General features: G+C 41.6%; 1 long non-coding RNA gene across 1 annotated transcript in view; it reads left to right on the top strand.

Moving 5' to 3' along the window:
* The window catches only part of LOC125620056, a 28331-nt gene extending 11106 nt beyond the window's left edge, over positions 1–17225 (top strand). Inside the window, exons 2-3 of the long non-coding RNA XR_007351644.1 lie at positions 7115–7181; positions 16939–17225. This is a non-coding gene — a long non-coding RNA (uncharacterized LOC125620056). The remainder of the gene's footprint in view (positions 1–7114; positions 7182–16938) is intronic.
* Positions 17226–19072: the final 1847 nt, after the last annotated feature.

Raw genomic sequence — 19072 nt, 5'->3', positions numbered from 1 at the left:
ACAGAAAAGAAATAAAATATTATATTATTTTATTGATTTTTCTGATGTTTGATACTTACCTTTTTAAAAAAATAATGTACTGTATTTTCCTCATTCTAAATATATATTTTTTAAATCTAAACTTTTCATTAAAAAAATCTAATTTAAAAATATTAAAGAATTCTATTCCCCCTGAAAATAATTTTAGCTTCAGGTTCTACAGAACCTGGACCCGCCTTTGGGTCACAGAAGCAGTAGTGCTTCTTGTCTTGCTAGATCAGAAGGAAGCAGGATGTCGGCAAAGGATATTAAATATTTCATGATTATTTCATTTTTAGAGTAGGTGATAACCTGAGCACTTTATGTGTATCAGAAAAATGCTAGCTCTACTGAAGAGATAGAAATACCCATGCAAAAGGGATACTTTTGGAGACCTTATGAAAATGGAAAGAAATGGGTTAAGACAGAGTGGAGAAAATGGCTTTCAAAGAGAGCCATGGAGAAGGGAAGTGGATTTTGAGTCAGTGTGTGTTGGGGGTGGGGCGGGCAGGAAGGAGTTCTATTTTTGAGACCTGAGTGATCTAGTTTCTCTAGGAGGCTAGGTTATCAACTCAAATTTCAGGGCAGGGGGGCTTAGCATTTTCCAGAGACTGAGCAGGTCACTAATAACTCTTGCAAAATGAAACTGTTAGGCCAGGATGGTGGTGGCACAGGCCTGTAAGTCCTGCAACTTGGGAGGTTGAGGCAGGAGTATTGCAAGTTCAAAACTAGCCTCAGCAAGTTAGTGAGGCCCTAAGAAATTTAGTGAGATCCTGCCTTAAAATAAAAAATAAAAAAGAGCTGGGCATGTGGCTCAGTGGTTATGTGTTTCTGGGTTCAATCCCTGGTGAAAGAAAGGAGGAAGGAAGGAAAAAAAAAAAGAAAGAAAAAAGAAACCATTAATAAAGTGATGGATTTACTCTCATTTCCTCAAAGCCCTCCTACTGGTCATAAGTCACTGTACTCAGAGACCCTACCATGGACGTGGCAGTCAGTAAGATGAATATGGAATTTGGAGATAACCCTGTTCTAATGTGCGAATGATTGCAGAATGCAACTGAGGTGGTAATGTAATGCTGGCAAGAAGTCTGTCAAGGGGGGACCTTGAGTTGTTGCCTAAAGAAAGAAACAAAGATTTATTTATACATGGCCTTATTCCACCCAGGATTTAAGGTATCTTATAAGAATGCATGCAATAAAATAGAAAGATGTGGTTCATAAATTTAAAAAAATCAAGGCTGGAAAAAGCATAAAGTATAGAAGAAAAGTCTTCAGATGTGACTTGTTAGTTGTCTTCAAATAACTGAAGGGTTGTCAGGTGGAAAACATTTAGGGTTATTTGCTATGTGGGTCCAAGAGCATCATGGGCAGGTATCAGTTTGTTTGGAGTGCTTATAAACAACAGAAATGTATTTCTTACATTTTGAAGGCTGGAAAGTCCAAGGTCAAGGCACTGGCAGATTCAGTGTCTGGTGAGGGATCACTTTTTAGCTCATACAGGTGCCTTTTGGGTGTGTCCTCACATAGTGGAATGGACTAGACAATCTTCTGGGCTCTCTGACCCCACCATGAAGAATTCATCCTCTTTATTTGATCACCTTCTGAAAGTAGCGTTCTCTAAAACTTTCACTTTCAGTGGAAGGGTTTCAAAATATGAATGGGAGGGGGGTATACATAAAATGTCTACACCACAGCTGGAGAAGTTACAGTAAGGCAGATATCCACACAAGCTAAGGCCAAACTTTTTAACAATGGCCGCTGTTTCACATTGGAATGGACCACCGAGTATGTCTCATGGAGGAGGCATTTAAACAGAGCTAGGAAGCCTCTGTGCTGGCCTGCTATAGAAGCCAGTGGATGCAATGGGAAATACTGGCCCTTAGGGTCATCAGTTCAATGATTATGTGACAGGGACTGTTCCCAATGTTGCCCTATAAGTAATGAACTATTTTAAAATACCCCACACAACAATAAAGTCTTGTCAAAAGTCACTCTGAGTATCTCTGTGACCTATAGTGTTGTCAGCCCACCTTGGAAATGCCACTGCAAATTGCAAACCCCAAACTTCTGAAGCAGAAATGAACAATCTGCACATGGGAGGAGAGGGTGAGGTGGCGCTGCGGATGATTATCAGCTCATCATTTCCCTGCTCTGTGGGTCATCGTTCTGCAGCTTAAAGAGCTATAAGTATCCATTCTCTCAACATTTGACAAGTGGCTGTTGTTCCCTGACACACGTCAGGCCCAATGCTAGTCCTTGCAGAGACCATAGTAAGAAAGCACATAAGGTCCCTGCTTTCAGAGTGATTGTTGCTTAGTGAGAAAACTATCTACATGGATAAAAATATACTTACAAATTCTGGCATGCCTTAGGAAGGAAGAAGAGTATTTCAGGAGAGTGACTAGCTCTAGAATCTGATGGAATGTGAAGAAAGAACATGTTTACTGATTTCAGTTAAGTAGATGGGGAGAGCATGGGTGGGGGTTCAGATGGAGAGCATTTCAGGCTGCGGGGATGAATGTGTGCAAGATGAAGAAACATGAAGCTTTTGATGATTGTCCAGAAGGGCTGAGTGGAGCCTAGAGACTGATGTCAAAAGGAGAATGAGCATGTTGGGAGAGAGGGGCCAGGAGGTGCTCACACCTGCACCAAGGCTGCAAGTGCTCCAGAGAAATATAAAAGGCCCTTGGGGTCGACATAGTCATCTTTTGGACTAGGGGAGTGTCCAAATAACCAACGCACCCCACGAATGTGAGAAGTGCCTAATGAGGAGGAATGCCACTGAACTTCAAGTTAACTCCCTGTTACCTTCTGAAAAGGGATTGACAGACCTGCAAGAGACCTGGACTGATTTAATCTTATTCTTCTTCTTTTTTTTGGTACCAGAGATTGAATCCAAGGGGCACTTAATACTGAGCCACATCCCCAGCCCTGCTTCTTATATTTTATTTAGAGACAGGGTCTTGCTGAGTTGCTTAGGGCTTTGCTTAAGTTGTTGAGGCTGGCTTTGAACTTGTGATCCTCCTGCCTCAGCCTCCCGATCTGCTGGGGTCACAGGTGTGCGCCACCATGCCCACCTGGACTGAATCTTACAGTAGAGGTGATTCCATACGGTGACCCTGAGGTTAGTAGTAGTGCTGAGAATATGGGAGAACCTCAAGATTTCCATGCCAGGTTGTCACTGACCAAGCCAGGGACTGTAATATGGACACTTGTGCTTCTTCCTGGCTCCCTTTCAGACTCCTAGGCACCTCCTAAAGGATCCTGTGTTTACGTCTTCATCTCCACGGATAATAACTACTCTCTAATTATCACATCTATATTTTACAAGAGCTAATTAGAAAGTGTCTGATAGTCTGGGATTTTCTGACAGAGGTAGTGCACAAATCTAGATCACGTGTCTGGGGATGATGGTTCCAGCTGAATCACTGTCACTGGTGAGAGCTGGGAAGTAGAAGCTTCAGGCCCCAGGGTCTCCAGCTATGTCAGATATCCTTATGCGGCTTCTCCAGGACCCCCATCTAGCCCATCTCCCAAAGCAACGCTACCATCCTCTCCCACCTGCTCTCAGAATCTCAGTGTCGGGCAACATTGTCTAAATGCAAATGCTTCTGGGAGGAATCACGTGCTTTGATCTAATTCTGGATTTTAATTTAATAGTATTGAACTCTTGCACACACCATTTCCCTTTCAAAATGTGTTTTTCTACATGTTTCATTTAATGCTGACTGGACCTTGTGAGGTAGGTATCATCATAATTATAACCTGGGATGCTAAGTTACTGACCCAAAGTGAAATTGCTAGGCAGAGGCAGAGGCTGAGTGGGGACATTGCATTTCATGTTCCCTCCTTTCCACCAGTTGTCCTCATGTGAAAGCAGGTGGATCTGTGTCAGGAGGGGAAGCCTGACGGTGTGGCCAGCAGAGAAGATGTCCCCATTATTTCTTGAAGTCACAAACCATAAACTGCTGTCAATTTCTCCCCACTTAGTGCAGCTGTCAGAGCACAACAGCTAAGAGCACAGGATGTAGAGGGATATGGGATGGTATTTGAATACTGATCTGCAACGTCATTGCCTGTAACTTTGAGCGATTGGTTACAAATTGGGACAGTACCAGCACCTTTGTCATTGTGATGAATAAATAAGTTGATATACACAGGTCATGGTTCTGAAGCATAGTAAATACTATAAAAGCATCCACTTGATGGTTCTTGTTGGGTGTGTGGGAGACTCCCCGCTGAAGTTAAGTTTCTGTCTGGAGAGAAGAACATCATGTAATCAATCCCGTACCCCTCCCCCTCCTATCCGAAGGGTGCCAAGCTGAAGGGCGCCAAATTCAAAATTTTTCTCAACCCATCCCCAAGGCTCACCGTTCCTGAGTCACCCTGCCAATCAGCACCCGCCGCGTGGCCTTTGCAACCCTTCTTAAGCCGAAGCTTGCAAGCTCATGCTCTCTACCCTCTTTCTTCCTTTTCTTCCCCCGCCTCCTCTCTTCCTCATGATCTCTGCTCTCTTTCTCTCCCTCTCCCTCTCTGCCCTCCTCCTCTCTTCTCTCTGCCTCTCCTTTTCTTCCCCTTCAGGCAGCCCCCCCCCAATAAAATCGCTTGGTTGAACCTCCGTCTCATCTTGGGTGAGTCACTCACCTTTCAGTACTGACATTATTTGTTGATTTCAGCGCTCAACTTCCTTGATTTCAACCTGGAAAGGGAAGGCAAATTTGCTTCCTGCTCCAGGTTAATTGGAAATGGCTAACTAGAAAATTGTGTTGAGAAGGATTCTGAGGTTTACTGTGGTCTGGGGTGAAATGATGAGCATCTCTACATGGGTGCTGTATGATCGTGCCCTTTTCTGGAGAGCCCTCTGCAGGGCTTGCCATAGTCCATGCTGTGCCCCTCAGCTTCCCAGTCTGCCTTTGGCATTTGCTCTGATTCTTTTTTCAGGAGCGGTCCAGCTATGTTCACACTAAATGTAGTTTCCAACTCATAGGGGCACTGACTGCTTGGGTGAGAACAAAGAATTTAATGAATAGGAACTATGTATGGATGGGTTCTAACAAGAGAGGTTAGCAGGCCAGGCATTCAAAAATAACTGCAGTGCAGCCACCCTAGGTGAGCCAACACAGGATGTAGATTTCCATCTAAATAAAAGACATTCATTTTGAAGATCCTACAACAGCTGTAACTTGAGATTCCCACAAATGCTTGGAAATCTGTCCATCTTACCTGAGTGGTGGTACATATCCAAACAAGGATGCCAGTAAGAATGTGAGACAGTTTCTGAGAAGCAGAATCTGGATCACCCTTCCAAGAAGCCAGTGATCTGTAGCGCTGACCTAGCCTTCGAGTATTTGGGGGACAGCATTTTTATGGAGCCTATGGTTAAACATTTGCTGATCTCTATCCTGGAAGACTTACAGAAATACGGTAATTGTTATGAATGGTCTCCCAGAGCGAGGCTTCTCAAAGGTTCCATTCTATGATCTGCAGAGAATTCTAACAGTGTTCTCAGTGTTTTTCTTTTGCCTCTACCAAATTTATCAATGTCTTGGGTCATTATTTGCCTGATCACAACAACATGCATTCATGAATATGTATCAGCTAAAATCCTGCAATTTTATGTGTTAATTTGCTCATGTCTTTAGGTGTTTATAGCAATTAAATAAGACCTTGATAAATTTAGAGGAAATTTAAAAAAAGCTTTGATATTATGAGTGTTTATGTGGTTGAATTGCAGGCTCTGAGATAAATTGTGTTTTGTGCAACTATTAATTTGTTGATTGGCTTATTAGATATTTTTGCATTTAGCTACATTTCTTCTTAGGAAACAAGTTGTCTCTTGGCTGCTTCGTTTGGCCTTCTGATGTTCATTTTAGCTTAGGAATGATCTAAGAGTGTGTGTGTGTGTGTGTGTGTGTGTGTGTGTGTGTCTGTTTTGTAAGAGCCAGTGTATTTGGACTATGTCAGAAACAGTATAACTTGAGTATAGAGGTTCTAGTTACCCTGTTGGTTGATCAAGTTTTTGAAATTTATTTTTAGTTAACAAGGGCAGCTACAGGGAGGAGCAGGGTCCTGTTGAAGTCTCACCAGGGAGGAGGGGATCCAGGGAAGGAGGAGCTCCAGTGATACCAGAAGTCACAGTGGAGAAGGGAACAGTGACCAAAAGTTCTGGCTGTTTGACAAGGGCAAGCTAGTCCTGTAAAACTTGATGCTGGGTAATTCTAGTAGGTGCAGTTCCCAAGACAGGGCTTGGTAGGGTAGGGCTTTGGAGCAGGGTCCAGGAAACGTGTGTCATCCTGGGAACCAGGGTATGCCAGGGTAGAAAGAGTACTGCATCTAGTTGAGTGACAGTGGCAGCAACTTGGTCACAGGCCATGACTCCAGGAAGGGGAGGAGGTGAGCTGTCAGATTTAGCAACTAAAATGCAGGAGGTCCTGTTAAATTCAAAATTCCAATGAACAAAAATATTAGGATAGCATGTTCCATGTGCTACTTTGGTATACTTATACTCAAACATTATTTGTTGCTTATTTGAGATTCTACTTTAACTGAACATCTCTATTGCATCTGGCAAACTTAGGTATGTGTGTTGGGGGGTGTTGTGGGTGGGTTGGGAGCACTGGGCAGCACTTGAGGAATCCTTACCAATCTGGAAATGATGGAGAGGTTGGCTGAGGGATGACAGGAGAGACTGAGGGAGATAAAGTAGGATGGTTAGTGTGTGTGAGAGACAGAGACACTCTCCCTGTGTAGACAGACATAAGGAGAAAGAGAGATTAATCCTGAATAATTTTATGTAGGTTTTGAGACTCACTTATTTCCTTAATTTCTCATGTGTGTGTGTGTGTGTGTGTGTGACTGTTTTGTAAGAGCCAGTGTATTTGGCCCAAGTCAGAAATAGGATATTTGTTGGTTTTCATATGAAATGCTCAAAGCTGTATGTACCCAAAGTGAGGCCATCTCACTAAGAATGAAAATTTCAATCTTCTGAAATGGTTATCTTGATAATACTGGACACATGAATGTTTGGAAACATTTGGATGATGGGTGTACTTTAAATAAAAACCACATGACTCTGCATTTTTCCATTTTTATCTAGATACTTTGGAATAATCTAGACAGCCAAACAGGCTCATCTCCAAGAAAGAATGTATCATCATAATGAGGTAGGAGATTTTCAAACTACTTTTTGATTTTTTTCCAGTTTTTTAAAAAAATATGTTTTCACTTCTTCAAATCACTTTAGTGATCTTTGATTTCCATCCTATCCCCTGCCCAGTTCATGGCACAATATTTGGCACATAATAAGTGCTGAATAAACTCTTTTAAAATGAATGGACAGGTAAGGGGATAGGTTATTCTTAAATAATTTAGTACAGAGATTATGCTAAAGCAATGAAGATCTCTTTGCTTAGAAGAGATGAGGGCAGACATTTATTGGGTGTGTGCTATAAGACAGAAATTGGTCAAGACAGTATGTATCATTTGTATGCATGTATATGCATAAACACATGAATGGGTGTATACATGTATTCCTATAGTCACCTTGTGAGTAAGCACATGTAGCCTGCTCTACATTTGAGTAAACTCAAAAGTGGTTAAATAAATTGTGAAGATTCTCATCTACTAAGAAGGAAGGCTGATACTGATTTGTATGAGCTGTTTTCACATCTCTTAGATTTCATGTAGACTTCCTTGAATGATCTATGGTAATTCTTAATGCTTTGGGGAGCTTATTATCATTTTCAGAATTTGATGAAAGCCAGGGTGTTGTCACTGAGATACAAACATAAAAGGAAATAGTCCTAATTTTCAAAACAATGTGAGTTCCTCACGGACCCTTGATTAAGACCCTCATGATGAGAAAATATCAAATTTCTTCATCTAGATCCAGGGCTAAAGATAGAATTGGCCTGAAAGCAGTGCAGCCATGCACACTTATGTGACAGGAACCTTCTCTCCTGGGGGACAAAGGATCTGCCTAACCTTCAGAGAGCCAATGTGCTTCTTCCATCCCCAGTGTGATCTCATAGCTCTGCAGGCAAATAGATGCTGGTTTAATATTTAAAAATCGTAGATTCTATAATTCCTATTTTCCCTCATTTAGTAATTAGAAAACAAATAAACAACAATCACCATTTAGTAATTAGAAAACAAATAAACAATAAACAGCAATCAACAAAATAAAATTTTGTGTTGGGTGCGGGGTATGGCAGTGACGAGATGAAGCTAGGCCCTGTCCAGATTTACCATGAGGTGAAAGACCATAAATTTCAGGTCTCCTCATATCACAGCTTTCTGAGACCCTGGATGGAGCCTTAAGAATGCAGTTTTTTTTTTTTTTGTAAAATATGCAAAATAATGTATCTTAAAGGAAACGCTGCCTGGCCCTGTAGGAGCTGCAGGAACTTTTTTTTTTTTTTTAATTTTTTAAAGGGGTGTGTATGGGGGGGTCAGTTAATTGGCATTTAATTTGAGTTCTGAAAGATGGATGGGTAGCTTTTTGGGTTTGGGTTTTTTGGCAAGGGATGAGCTGCATTAATAAGGGAGGGAATTTGGTGTCTAGGTGCTGGGAAGGGCTGGGATGGTTTGTGAGCCTAAACAGGGCAGCTGAGCAGAGAGGGAAGGGGAGGCTTGAAGGAAGGTCCCCCATAAGAGGGTGAAACGTGGGAAGCATTTTGATTACGTACCTCCCCCCTCAGCAGGGGAAGGTACTTGATCAGATTTGCAGTTTAAAAAAAAAAACCCAAGACATAAAACAAACAAACAAAAAAATAAACAACCCACTCTGACTCTAGTGTGGAGAATGGATTTGTTTTGTTTTGAAAAATCTCCACATACACCACCTGGAACACAGCTGTGACTTGATAAACAAGTGGAATATTCTTTGGTACAGTGAGGGGAAAATAATTGTCTCCAAGGCCCTGTACCTTGGTCTATGAGAGGAGCCTGGCCAGCAGCTGATGCACTCAGTCAGAAATGTGCAGGTGAAATTAGGGCAGCTGATTTAACAAGTGGGATCCTATGCTGTCCTTTGCAGATGTGGGTACGAGTGAGCGCTTTCCCGGCATCCTGCATTCTTTCTGTGTCCCAGCCCACGTTGGGTTGGAAGCAGCGAGGATTGAGGGAGACTGCTAGTGAACCCAACGTTCAGAACCCACAACCTGTGGTGAGGATGAGGATAAGGACAGTGTCAATGTCAGTGCCCAAATCACCCGGGCCCTTTAAGACGCCCTCAGAGCAGAAGTGACTGTTTAAGCAGAAGGCCAATAAAAACTGGTTAGTCCTGCAAACTGCAGACAGATGGATCAAATCGGATCTCCAGACTTCATCAGGCCGTTGGCCTTCGTTATCTTGCCAAACCTGCCCTGGTTTCAGACCTATCTCTGGATCTTTGCTATCATTCATCTTCCTGGTTCTGCTTCTTGGGCTGGTTTTGCCCTAGACGTCCCTCTCCTACTCTTCTCCTGGAATGGTTCATCGTTCTTACTGTCAGGGAGAAGGCTTGATATGGACTTGACCCAGAGGTGGCTGTCTGTCCATGCAATTCCACATTAGACCAGCACTGAGACTGGCAGTCAGTGTGGGGACCTCATGGCCAGTCCTCCTCCGAGGCACAAAATTAGTCATGGAGGCCCAATTCTGTGGCCCTGGATGACCAGGAAACATGATAATCACTAGAAGAGGGTGTTTATTAAGTGGAAAATAAAATATATTTTAGGTGAAAAACAACTTTTCACGCTCAAAGAGTAAATATAATTATCCACAAAGTTAACTAATGATATAACATTTGATTTTTATCAGCTTGATAAATACAGAATTAAAAAATTTCATATCGATCTGCCTCCATTAAATAAAGCTCAGAAAACAAACGTGCTTTCTAAATTGTCCATAGATTTAGCACAAAGTCTTGGCATGGAGGGTTAAAAAAATTTAAATTCTGGGGTAATCAGGAGTAAGGGTTTTAATGTTCCCATTATCTTCCACGATGAAAAGTCTTAGTTCTTTGATTAGGGGAGGCATTTTGGATTTCTGTTCTTTGGAGTCCAGAGGGGAATGGAGGAAATCAAAGGAAGGAAGGGGCCGAGGCAAACAGGAGGGAGGCAGGGAACCCAAAGGAGTGTCGGGGTGGAGGGGGTGGGAAGATGGCGCTGAACAGCTGCTGCTGTCAACCCTGACCTATTTCCTCGAGCCCTGGGAGCTGTCCCTGCTCTCAGCAACAGTGACACTGCCTTCAGGCGGCTCTGTAGCCAAGCCACACCAAGTGATAGCTGTCCCTGCCGTTTTCTTAAATGTCACCCGTGAAAGCAACATTTCCACCTCCCTGGAGCACACACACTCTGCTTGTGGCTAAGTGGACACTTGGTTCCATTTTCACAGCTTCCAAAAATTGGTCACAGATGAGTCACAATTGTGTCAACTTCTCTGGTGTGAGAAGCCATAGATGGAGGCATCTAGAAATGATTTTTTTTAATGTGATGTCCTTTCTATGTGGCAGTAAAACGACTTTCCTGCCATCAGGAGAAACATGTGCTTTGAATTATTTTTAAAGCTCTAAAGGCAGATCTGTAAAAGGCAATCTGAACCTGATAGTTCTGTTTCCATTGATTCCATTCAGAATCCCATCCATTCTTGGAAGTGTTGGGGAAAGGAGAAAGGAGGAAGAGCATAAATACAAATACTGGCTGAATGCCTGTGAGGGCTTTGTGTAATTAGCAGACATTAAAACATGTAATCTAAGGTCTCCAAGCAAGATAACTGTCCACACATTTTAGAACATGTTTGACTCCTATTTTGAGCCCCTGCTCGGTGCCAGGGCCTTATTCCCAGTTGATTCAGGAATTCTGCCCCATTTTCCCTATGGTGTCTGAGCTCTTGAGGAGGATGCTGGTACTGCAGAGCATGAGACGTTGGAGGACCCATCTGAACTTGACAATGAAATGAGAGAGGTTGTTGATCCTCTACCCAGCAAGATGCTGGGTTGTCCCTTATGCCCACTCACTGGATCTCTTTTAGTTCCACTTATTCACTTGCTTCTCCTGAGTCAGATGGGGTGTGGGAAGTTCTCTGAGGCTATTTGAGCCTGGACCTGCCGCCTGGCACTCTCGGGTACCCTGCTGCTTTCCCTCTTCTCATGGGACCCCGGGGTGACGGGTAGTGCTGCCTCCTCCTCTTCTGGGCTGCTCTCTGGCCTTACCTCAGTGATCTTATTTCATCCTAACCTGATGCCTGGATATTTGAAACCTCCATTTGCAAAGGAGAAAAACACGATTCAAAGTAGCTAAACCCTCCCCCTTGCTTCACAAGTCCAAGTGGTCAAGCCCAATTCACTTTCCAACTCATATGGACCCTTTCTCACAGTGACTACCAATTCCACTTGGTCTCCCACTTCCAGAAAAACCCTTCTGACCACCTAGGAATAATGTCAATCTCCCTAGATGTTCTATCCCCTTTCAGTCTAAGCCTTTGGGGGTGATATTTAACCAACACAGTTCTTCCTATGCTAGTTATCTATGCACCCATCTCAGACAACCCTAATTGGGCTATGGCTCCTTGAAGGCAAAGACCACTTGAGATTCTCTCCATCCCATCCACTAGCACCATTCTCTGTTCATGGTATTTGTAATTAAGATTGATTATAACAACAACAACAACAACAAAACATTGTGTTCACAAATAAATTAGTAAATGGATGAACCTCTACTCTTTATAACTATTTGTTCTATTTGTGTGGTTATGCTGTGATTACAGGCCGGCTAACAACAGAGAGCCAGTAGGTATTTGCCCTCATCTGTCCTCAATGCACATTGTACCTTGGGTAGCATATAGCTCCAACAGTGATGTGGCTTTATCTTAGGCCTATCCTTGTGCTCTGCCTAAAACTCTGTTCTTCCTACCTCCCAGGCTGACTTTTTGATTTTCCAATTTTCTGGCTCTATGCCTTAGATCTAGTCTATAGGTTTCTGCCCATTTCTTTGTTAAGACATGTCATATAGACCCTTTGCTTGTTGATTCTGGGAGCATTGCAGCCTTCTTGTAAGACTGAATTGCCACTCTCTGTGCTCTTTTGATTGCCATGGCAGCTGAGATTGTGGGAGCAGACAGTGCCGGAGCCAGCATCAGGAGTCTTCTCACTGGCTGGGAGATTGCTTACTATTTCCCTGTGCACTCATTTTTTATAGGAACAGAAAAAATTATTATAGTGGGAATGTCTACAGTCTCTTTAGGATACCTCTGAAAAAAATCATAACTAACAGTACTAGCACAGAAATGCCTAATTAAAAAAAATTTTGGGTACAGTGACACATGATGTAATTCCAGCAACTTGGGAGGCTGAGGCAAGAGGATTGTGAGTTCAAAGCCAGCCTCAGAAACTTTGTAAAACTCTTTCTCAAATTAAAATAAAATAAAATAAAAATGAAGATGGGATGGGGAGGTGGGGGTGTGGCTCAGTGGTAAAGAGTCTCTGTGCTCAATCCTCAGTACAAAAAATTATTTTTTAGAGAAGGGCAGTGGCTCACACCTAGAATCAAAGCACCTACAGAGGCTAAGGCTGCAGGATCTTAAGTTCAAGGCAAGCCTCAGCAATTTAGTGAGACTCTGTGTCAAAAATAATGATAATAATAACAAAGATAATGATGATGACTAGAGATGTATATCAGTGGAAGAGTGCACCTGGATCCAATCCCCAGTACTGCAAATAAAAATAAATAAATACAATTTTAAAGAGTTTAGATCAAAATCTATACTGAAAACTAGGGTGGGGTGGAGTGGATGATGTTTTCTTATGTGTCCTATGGCAAAGTTTAATTCCCTAAGAATAATCCCTAGGGAGTTGTATGGTCCATTGGTTGTAAGGGACAGAAACTCAATTTGAATTAAAGTAAAAGAAAAAGAATTAATTTTCTGTAACTGAAAAGTCTAGGGCTTCAGGCACAGTAAGGTCTAGATGATCTCTGTCTCTCTCTAAGGTATTGATTCTGTTTCCCTTTGCTTGGCCTTCAGCAACTCCTGGGTGGATGTTTTTCTTATAATCTCAGAATCAGAAAGATCCTTTCTCTCTCAGCATCTAATTAGTTCCTGAAAAAATACTCTGAGTGGTCCTGTTTGGGTTGCATCCATTCTAAGATCAATTCCTGTCTCCAGTGAAAAAGAGTCTTCTGGTCAGCTTGGATCCTGTGGATTTTTTCCCTAGGGACCCCATGATTGTGAGCCCCTCTAGAAAGACATAAAGTGAGGGAAAACAGATTCCAAAATGAAGCCATGTGGGAAGCTCAAAGCATCCAAAAAATACCCATGGCAAGTGGCAGTTCATGAGTTAGGTTCTTCATAATGCTTTTTTTTTTTTTTGGTCCATGCCCCCCAAAGGGCTAAAGGGAACCAACATTTGTTGATATCATATTAGGTTGGGCACTGGGAATATTAAATGCATCATAACCTTGAACTCTTATTACTACTTCCCTTGGAATATAAATGGTCGATAGGTTCTTCTAAGAGCCTATCATCAGCCCAGCAAGGTGGGCTAGGTCTTTTGTGGGTGGAGAGCCCTGGAGGCTCACAGCATTCACAGCTCCCACCCCAGACCCTTGAAGCCTGGCACTGTTCTTGATCTCTGCTCTTTTCCACTACCAGGCAGCCTAACTCTTGTGTTACGACAATTCAATGATTCGTCATCCCTCAACAGCCTTTGATCTGTTCCTCTCTCCTTCCATCTCACAGTTCCAAGCATGGATACCCTTTTCTCTCCCACTCTGTGAGCACACATAACTGATGTCCTCTGAGGTCAAGATATCCTAGGTTTCCATCTGAAGATAGAAAGGGAACCTCTTCCAAGGCATAAACCTAGTAATATGGAGTTAAAACCAGAGCCTGATTATAGATAAGCACATGCAACCATATTAGAATAATGCATGAAGTCCTTGCAAACTTGATAAGTCAAGGTAGAATTTTTGGCATAGTCAATAAATATATTGTAGCTTAGTGATACTTCTAGATGATGCTTGTGCCTGAGTTGTGAATTGAGAAAAGGAACTTAAAAACAGCATACTACAGGGACGCAGCCACATCAATACTTGTAGCAGCTCAATTCACAATAGCTAGACTATGGAACTAATGTAGGCACCCTTCAACAGATGAATGGATAAAGAAATTGTGGCATGTATACACAATGGAATATTACTCAGCCTTAAAGAAGAATGAAATCATGGCGTTTGCAGGTAAATGGATAGCACTGGAAATAGCAAGCTAAGTGAAATAAGCCAATCCCAGAGAACCAAAGAGTGTTTTCTCTGATATGCAGATGCTAATTCACAATAAGGTGGGAGGGCCTAGGGAAGAATAGAGGTACTTTGAATTAGACTGAAGGGAGTGAAGGGAGGGGACATGGGGTAGAGGGTAGGAATGATAGTAGAATGAATCAGACATTATTACCCTATGTGCATATGTGAATACACGATTTGTGACTCTACATCACGTACAACCAGAAGAATGAGAAGTTATACTCCATTTCTGTATGATGTGTCAAAATGCATTCTATTGTCATGTGTAACCAATCAGAACAAATAAAAAATAAGGACAAAATTCCATTTTTAAAAAAAAAGTAATGCAGGGAAACAGACTCACTATGAATGATGGTGCTGTTTTTGAGAGTGTGCTTCCCAGAATTGTGCAGTATGTAACTTGATCAACAGTGCACAATGTCTCTGCAAGGAAAAGAGCAGGTTAGCAATTTAGTTTAGGACACATCACCATTTAAGTGATATAATTTTCTTTAAAAAAATGAATTTAAGGCTTACTTGTTTACGTATGCCTGTAGATTGAAATTCAAAGTAATAGCAGTACACCTGCGGTCTGCTTGAGTCCTGCATTTTCTCATATATGATGTATACGCCTATAGGTATGGGGTTGTTGATGCTCTGCAAAAAGCACAGCTTTCTGATTCTAAGGATAAAAATTATATAAGCATCAGAATGTAAAGGCTTCTTTTATTTCAAACAGCTCTTAACATTTTGACAAGTTAAGCACAAATGAATCATAAATGTACAGATTAAGTTTCCCTTGGAATATAAATGGGTTTAAATTGGAGGAAGAAAAAGTGGTTGGCCAAATGCATCCCTAGTTTGCTGAGTCAAGAACTTTCAAAGGCTGGCCTACTGTTTGAAAAGTTTAAATACACCCTAATAAAACCACAAATGTGACGATTTCCATATTCTGGTATCCTGCTTCCATTTCAGAGTCAAAATGGTTTAACAAGAATGTATAAAAAGAAATTCTCTCTCTTCCCCTAATGAATGGTTGGTCTTATCTGGCATCCCTTTGAGTTTTCCTTGAATTTCTCTACTTCATCTTTTGTAGTTAAATAAAAACAAACACTGCCTGTGTCTGATGAAGACCAGACCTGCTACTGTGTGAGTGCAGATCTTTCTGGCTTGTCACCTCTGTTGCATAACAGGAACATGTATTATTTGGGTCACTGAGTGAAAACCGTCAACAAGAAACACTTCCAAAGGGTGAGAAAAATAAATTGCTGCTTACTAGCAACACATCCCAGATTCTTTAATAACATGATCTGACTTTGCCTGGATGGATTGAGAAAGTAATTAAAAGGAGAAAAGCAAAGCAAAACAAGTCATCCTTAGTGAGGTCAGTTACTCACCTGAGTGCAACAGAGTAACCTTTCCAGAGAGAGAGTGGGCCTGGGTCCCAGGAGGAGACACAGCCCTGTGTTCATGGCATTTTTCTTCCCGGGTGAAAAATGAAGATGTTTGTTTTTCGAGGGGACTAAAACTAACACTGGAACATGGCAAAGAAGAGGATTTGAAATGATCACACAGGTATGAAGCCCAAAATGAGGCTAGGGACAGCCCAGGAATGGAATAAGGCAGGGAATGGAGGTGCTAAATGAACAGGCAGATGAAGAGATGATTTAACGAGAAGCGACATCATTTTTCAGTGACATAGCACAATCTATTTTGAGTGTTACAGAGCCCTTGCTGTTAAGAATCATGAGGTATGACTTTGTCTTAGTAGAGCAGTAAGCTAAAAAACAAAAAACAAAACACACACACACACACACACACACACAAGAACCAAAAAACAAGATTAAGTGGCTGACAGTGACTGTTGGGCAGGATCCCACCTCACAATAACTCTTGATTTTCAGAGCCAGTTAGGAGACCAGTTTCAATACCTGAACCTCTTTACACTTCCCATGCAACCATCTGCATTGAACCTTATGTTCTCAGTTGTACCAATTTGAGGTAGAAGTGGGTCAAAAAGATACAAGGTAGAATTCAATCTAATAAAATTGCAAGGAAACATCAGTTTGGCAGAGTCCTTTAAGATAATCCAAAAACTATTTATTGTTTGATTGTTTGTTTCTAGATTCTAGATCCAGAAAGAGGAAATCCCATTAATTTTGCCTTTTCTGTTCTCTTTTCTTTCTTGTTCTTTTTCTCTCTCTTTCATCTCTGCTTTTCTTTCTCTTTCCTTCTCCTTCTATCCACCCCCTCATTCCTGTTTATTTCTGGCAGATTTTTCAGTCCTTGGTGTAAATTAACTGAGGAATGGCCAAACTGTGTTGATAGTACTGATTCAGAGTTATCTTGACCCTCAGGGAAACCCTATTTCTGGGTGTGGGGTTGCCTGAAAAACTCTCCAGCCATCAATCTGTCTATCTGATTTGAAGGCCTAATGATCAGAAGTCTCTGAGTACCTTCGACATCTACCTGTGATTGGCTTTGTTCCTTGTTTTCTTAGAATTCCAGATGGAGTCAAGAACAACATCATTAGTCAACTTCTAAAGGGAATACGCATTTCACTCTGACATAAAACAACCATCATTCAAAAATGTTTAAATTATAATCATCAATGAGCCAAACACAGTAAAACATGAGCCTTTTATTTATTTATTTATTTATTTAGATTTCTGAACACACTACTTTGAAGATTCCTCCAAAAGAGGAGTGTCTACCCTGCCCAGACAACCATGTGGAATTCATGAAATGATTTTCTGTCTAGGCATATGAATAAAGCTTGAGGAAATGAGTTTGGTGCAGTAAACAGAACGTGGGCAATGTTTGGGGCCTGATAGACTAGGGTTGAAAATCCCATTTTGTGACTCACTAACTCTGAGGTATGGAGCAAGTTCTTTTGAAACACTTGGGTTTCAGGGTGCTTCACCTGTAAAATGGGAGCAAGGGCTATCTTAAAAGGCCAGTATCAAAATAGATATTGTAAGTTGCCTGGCACCTGTTAGTCACTCAACGAAGATTGGGCTTCTTTCATTTTTTCTTTCCTCCACGTTTCCTCACTTGCAGAAAATAAATTTTTGGCTAGTGCGCTAGTCAGCTTTCTGTCACTGTGACAAAATACCTGAGAGAATCAGTTCAAAGGCTCATGGTTTCTGGTGTTCCAAGTGCACTTGGGCCCATTGCTTTGGCACAGTACATCATGGTGAAAGCCTATGGCAGAAGAGGTGGTTCATTTTATGGTGGCTGGGAATCAAAGACAAGGGAAGAGAAGGAGCCAGGGTCCCAATGTCCCCTTTAATTGTGTGACCCTCCAATATCATCTATCTTCCTTGTAGCAGGCCCCATCTCCCATAGGTTCAATCCCCTTCCAATAGCCTACTGGACTGGGAAACAAGTCTTCAATATGGACCTTAGGGAGACATTCAGGAGCCAAGCTACAGCAGTCACTGTTGGTCAGAAGGATCAAAACTTCACTCAAAGTTTGTGAGCATAAAAGGACTCCAACAAACCACCCTTTAACAAGCGGCCCCATAAAAGCATCTAGAAGAGAAGTTTCATTTCTTTTAAAGAGCACAAGGACTTAGCAAGAGAACAGTTACAGAGTACACTGTTTGTGAGCCATGGTTTTAAAATGGCTAGGAGGTCAAGTCACAAATAATCTAAGGTCCTTTCCAGCTCTAAAATTCTAGTTTCATGAAATTGAGGCAGTAGCTGGAAACCAAGGCCTTTGTGACTCAGAAAGGAGAGACTGCACGGGGCTGGTTCCTCCGCATATTGAGGATTTGATTAAAAACCCTTTACATTCAAACATTAGCTTTGGGATTAGCAGATCAAATAAATGCATGTTACCACTTTGTCAGATACTGCAAAGTCATTTTTGTCTGCTAGTCTAGTTTAATGGAGAGAATACCTAGGAGCTAAATAGACTGGCAAACAAACAATCCACGGAGATAAGAATGGCGGTGCCTACCAGACCCATGGGCTAGTCTGATTGCTGATGGTCATTGTCTATGTGAGGGCATTTAACGAGGTGTGAATGTAGACATCTTTGTGAAAAAAATTTAAAGCTATTAATTCTGAAAGTAAGAGTTCTTAAGAAAATCCAAAGAAAGATACTGAGAAAAAAATTGTTTTCATCTCCCTTTAAAATCTTATTAATCTTGATTTAAATGAATTTTTAAAAATTGAGCTCTGAATAACTTGGTTTTGTAATGCTAAGCATTGTTTGAAACAACTATTTTTAGTGTCTATTTTAACATGAGAAGTGAAAACAGCCGGGATGTGACAATATCTATTGTAAGGAGAGAGAGAATATGTATGTGTCTTTTCTTTTCGAAGATCTTTTTTTTTTTTTTTCCTTTCTGCTTTCAGAGTTTAGACAATTGATAGAAAGTGCTGCAAGTTTTAAGTATCTTTTCATTCAGGGGAAGCATGGATTCAATCATTTTTCTTTTTTTCACACTGGGAGTCAGAGAGCCTGGGTCATTAAATAACAAGAGTACAGATTCCTAAAAAGAGTTCAAAATCAACACTTCTTGCCCAGGAGCCTGGTGCTGTGGCACACAGCTGCAATCCCAGGCTGAAGCAGGAAGCTCATGAGTTCAAAGCCAGCCTCAGCAATTTAGCGAGGTGCTAAGCAACTCAGTGAGATCCTGTCTCCAATAAAATACAAAATAGGGCTAGGGATGTGGCTCGGTGATGGAGTACCCCTGAGTTCAATCCCTGGTACCACCCCCTACCCCCGCCCCCCCCGCCAAAAAAAAAGGAACGTGCAAGAGTACAACAAACAATGAAACTATTTCTGC

This window comes from Marmota marmota, unplaced genomic scaffold (assembly GCF_001458135.2).
Source record: "Marmota marmota marmota unplaced genomic scaffold, marMar, whole genome shotgun sequence".
Lineage (NCBI taxonomy): Eukaryota > Metazoa > Chordata > Mammalia > Rodentia > Sciuridae > Marmota > Marmota marmota.
The sequence above is the reverse complement of the archived record's forward strand: the minus strand, read 5'-3'. Positions and strand labels throughout refer to the sequence as shown.